Genomic DNA, 5226 nt, shown 5'->3' with positions numbered 1-5226 from the left:
AAAAAAAAAACTCTACTACCAAAAAAAAAAAGTGTATAATTCAATAGTTTTTTAGTATATTCACAGAGTTGTGCAATCATCACTCTAGAACAATAATACTGGAACATTTTCATCTGAAAAAAGAAACCACCTACTCATTAGCAATCACACCCCATTACTCTCCTGGCAAGTACTAAACTACTTTCTACCTCTATAGATTTGCCTATTCTGTGTATTTCATATAAATGAAATTATGCAGTCTTTAGTGATTTTTACTTAGTATAATATTTTAAAGTTTCATCCAATTCTAGCATATATCAGTACTTCATCTCTTTCTATTACTGAACAATATTCCATTGTATGGCTATACACAATTGTTTATCCACTCATGCAAGTTGATGGACATTTGGGTATTTCCATTTGGGGGTTATTATGAACAATGAATGATGCTATGAATATTTGTATACAAGTTTTTGTATGGACATGCTTTCACCTCTCTTTGGCATATAATTGTTGGGTCATTATATTTAATTTTTGAGGAACTACCAAACTGTTTTTCTAAGTGGATGCATCGTTTAACAATCCTACCAGCAATGTATGAGAGTTCCATTTCTCCACAGCCTTTCTAAACTTGTTTTTTGTCTTTCCTTCTGATTATAGTCATCCTAGGGATTGTGAAGTAGTGTCTTGAAGTGTAGTTTTGAGTTTCATTTTCCTAATGACTAATGATGTTCAGCATATTTTCATGTGCTTATTTGCCATCTGTATATCTCTCTTGGGAGAAATTATTTGCCTATTTTATATTTGGGTTATTTATTGATTATTGAGTTGCAAGAATTCTCTACGTGTTTTAGTCTCTTACGATTTGCAAATACCTTGTACTCTGTGTGTTGTCTTTTCACTTTTGCAGGCTCTTTTGACTATAAGATCAACTTGTGCCATTTTGAAAAAGTTGTTAACAAAAATGAACATAACATTAGTCTTTTAATAAAAGTATAGATTCAAATTGAAATAAATCTATTCTCTGCTAGCCTGACCATTCTAGGATTGCTAAAATCAGTTTAGAGCACCACAGTATAGAAGGCACACACAAAAATTAGATAAAATAGACCTGGAGGGAGGAATGGTCTGAAAACCATTCCATATTTCATATGAAGAACAGAGTAGGGAACAGAGTATATTTATCTGAGGATGGAGATTATGCAGTTATTGAAGGACACCTATGTAATTGAAAGCAAAAGTAGAATAGATGAATGCCAATGAAAGAGATGACTTTTGGGTCTATATAATGAAGAAATTACAACAGTTATAATGTCAAGTACCTGTTAGGTATTTAATAAATATTAGTTTACTTAAGCAATGAAGAAATGAATTATACCTATCTAAAATTAGAACAGGCTGCTTTAACACAGAATAGTTTCCTAGTAATAAAATGTTCAAGAAAAGGGCGGGCCGCGGTGGCTCAGCGGGCAAAGTGCTTGCCTGCTATGCCGGAGGACCTCGGTTCGATTCCCGGCCCCAGCCCATGTAACAAAAACGGAGAAACAGAATACAATAAAAACAAGAAAATGTTTAAAAATGTTTCCCTTTCTTCCTTCCTTCCTTCCTTCTATCCTTCCTTCCTTCTCTCTGTCTTTCCTTTAAAAAAAAAAAAAAAAAAATGTTCAAGAAAGACCATCTGCTGCTCTTGGGGTAGGAGGACTTCCTGAATTGGTAAAAAGACTGGATGAGATAATCGCCAAAGTACTTTCCAAATCTGAGATTCTATCATTCATAAAACTCAGATCAGGCAGGAATCAATGGAAATTACAATCAATGGAAATTTAAAAGCTGATTTTTAAATTAATTTTGAATTATAAACATATCCACAGGGAAAGATTCAAGGGTACAAAGGGAATATAGTGAAACCTAAGTCATTTTTTCACTCTTGTATCCTAGCCACCGGGTGTGCCACCCAGAGACCCAGTGTCTCTTTCCACAGGCCATCCTGCTGGTGTTCATATCCAGAAATTTCTATGTATATGAAAGTATATAAATATTTGTATACAAATGGTAGTTTGATGTACACAGCATTTTTCATGTTGCATTTTCACTTTAAAATACACTTTATAGATTACAGATTATATCAGTACATACAGACTAATTTTATTCTTTAAAAGCTGTGCAGTATTTCATAGCATGGAACTACTGTAATTTATTTAAGCCAACATCATACTGAGGGATACTTATACTGCTGTTTATTTTTTGCTGTTACAGTGCTGCAGTGAACATATCTATGCATTCTTCACGTTGCATGTGTGAAAATATTTCTGTAGGGTAAAATACCTAATAGAATTGCCTTGAATCTGAAGGGTTTGCATTTTTATTTTTGATAAATATTGACAAATTGCTTTCCTTAGGGATAGTATCAATATACCCTTTTACCAACAATGTTTGAAAATATCTATTTCCCCTTATCCTCAACCCCAATCTAAGACAGTATTATCATTTTTTATCTTTACAACATAATAGGTGAAAAATGATATTCACTGTCACTTAATTTGCATTTCTCTTATTATGAATAAGGTTGAGCATATTTTCATGCTAAAGAGCTATTTGTATGTGTGTGTGTGTGTGTGTGTGTGTGTATATACACATAAGAATATATATAACTGTCCTTAGCTAGTTTGCTACTGGGTTATTGGTCTTTTTCTTAGTGATTAATCTGGACCCTTTATTTTAAGTAAATTAACCATTTGTCTATCATGTGAGCTGCAAATTACTCCCCAGATTGTAATTATAGTTTGACTTTATGTTTTCCCTCATGGAGATTTTTTTTTTGTAGTTTAATCATAATGCCTTATTTTATGGTTTCTGAGATTTATTTCCACTTCTGAAGGCCTTTCCTATTTTAGAAATATATTGAAAATTGTCTCATATATCTTCTAATGCTTTAATGATTTCATTTTTCACATTCAAAAATCTTTGTTTCATCTGGAAATTATTTTAAGTGGAGACAGATTCCATTTTTTTTTCTGGTTGACTACTGAATACAATTTATTGAATGCAGACAGATGAATTCCAAAATCCTAAATATAATGCTTACATGCTATCATAGTACCTACAAAATTAGCAAATATATGGTGGCATAATAATAACAATATCAATAGTAAAAACAATACCCAAAACAATAACAATAGCTATAAATGCATGGTACTTATTATGTGCAAGGCACAGTTCTACGCATCTTACAAAAATACTATTGGGTAATTATCTCTAATCCCAAGAATTAGCCTAGTTCATTAAAATGATTGATGTAAAAAGATCCTCTCCACACTCCAGGATGACTTGGTTAGAATATGAAAAGCAAAGGGGATAAAATTCCTCATCTTTAAAGTACAGTTCGAAGAGTTCTAGGAATTACAGATGAGATAAAAACTGGATCTAATCAGGCAATGCACCACAATCATGGTTTGCATAAGCAAGGTGGCATGGATATTCAGCCAGTACACACTAGAACAACAGCCCCAGCTGGCCCCATTCTGGTGGAGCCAGAATATATATTTTTAAAAGTTTTTTATTGTCATAATATATATACAACATAAAGTTTCCCATTGTCATCACTTTTAATTCAGTGGTGCCTATAACATTCACAGTGTTGAGCTACCATCACCACCATCCATTGCCAACACTTTTCTGTCACCCCAAACAGAATCACTGTTAGTAATTAACTCCCGGTTGAGCATACAATTTGATTGGCTTGTGCCCAAACTATCCTGGTTACTAAATATTTTGAGTATCACCACATGGCCAAGTATTATGCCAATTCTTTCCATGTATTAAAGATACTCTAATATTGTCCTGTATTTTTTCTTCATAGCATTTACTAGTATTACATATTTTTATAATTGTATTTGCTTTTTTGTCACATTAGACTGTAAGCTCCATGAAAGCTGGAATCCATCTGTTTTTCTCAAGATTGTACCCCCAGTATTATGCACATAGTAGATGCTCAATAAATATCTATCAAATGAATAGCTGCATAAATAGTTCTAGAATCAAGTATTTCTGGTTTCTAACTCTTTCTTCCCCTCTTCCTAGCTGTATAACCTTGAGTATGTCTCTTAGCTTCTCTAAACTTTAGTTAATTGCAAATGGACATAATAATAAGTATTAACTATTAGAGTTGCTATGAGAATTAAGTGAGAAAGTAAATCATCATCATTATCACCATCATATTGAGCTTTTATTATATATCCATGTCCTCCAAACCCTAGAATATCTTGTGGAATGTGGTCCACCTGTGCACTCATACTTGAAAAGCCAGTCCTGAGATACCATATTTTACTGTTCAGGCTTTCCCCTAATCTTGTGACTCAAACTCTGTTTCACCCAAAATACACCAAGCAGGGACAGAGGAGAGAGAGAGACCAATTATTTATTTTCATATATAATCTGATTTTGCCTAAAGTGTCTGTCTGAGTCCTTCAAAACGATGGTGACAGACACTCATATATAATAAACAAATAAGGTAGCAGAGTGTTCAAACAAGTATGAACAATTTTAATGGCAACATCATTATATGTTCTTCCCTTAGGATTTGTCATTCAATACTCTGTAACACTAGATGAGCAATTCATAGGATATAATGTTGCATCTGAACTTTAAATGGTGTAAGATTTAACATGCTCATTTGGTAGCCAGTTTACCTCTTCCTTTATGAGTTTGATATTGGCCAAAAGTGATTTTAAAATCTTCACAGAAGGTATCCCATGATAATTTAACAATAGCCTTTAAAATGTCTTTGGGCATCTCTTTCTCTTCATCCACCATCATTGGGTGTGCATTTGACTGTCCACTTAACCATGTCTTCTCATGAGACTTTCAGAATGAAGTGATTACTGGCCAAGAAACAAAAACAGAATCATCCCATTCTTCAATGGAGTTGAATGAAAACTGGCAATAAAATCAGGTACAACTCCAAGAAGAGACATTGGAGAAGAATTAAGCTGGGTCTGTAAGGAATCGTATGTGGTGGCACACATGTTTTTACTGTACCAAGTTCACTCGCACCTTAAAACTGAAAAAGTCACATTTTCTGAGCAGTTGGACTTAATTTAATTGGGGGAAAACCTGCTTTTTCTTTACTTTTATGCCACTGCATAAATAAGTTGTTCAGTAATAAATATGTGAGACCTTTTGTTTGAAAAAAAAAAAGTCTTTGGGCAAGCCTATAAAGTACATTTTGGGGATAAAATATTCAAGAGA

At 33.4% G+C, this 5226-nt stretch overlaps 1 pseudogene; it reads left to right on the top strand.

The window, feature by feature from the left end:
- Positions 1–4823: 4823 nt before the first annotated feature.
- Positions 4824–4979, top strand: LOC143643344 (large ribosomal subunit protein eL39-like; annotated as a pseudogene).
- The last annotated feature ends 247 nt before the right edge of the window (positions 4980–5226 follow it).

This window comes from Tamandua tetradactyla, chromosome 8 (assembly GCF_023851605.1).
Source record: "Tamandua tetradactyla isolate mTamTet1 chromosome 8, mTamTet1.pri, whole genome shotgun sequence".
Lineage (NCBI taxonomy): Eukaryota > Metazoa > Chordata > Mammalia > Pilosa > Myrmecophagidae > Tamandua > Tamandua tetradactyla.
The sequence above is the reverse complement of the archived record's forward strand: the minus strand, read 5'-3'. Positions and strand labels throughout refer to the sequence as shown.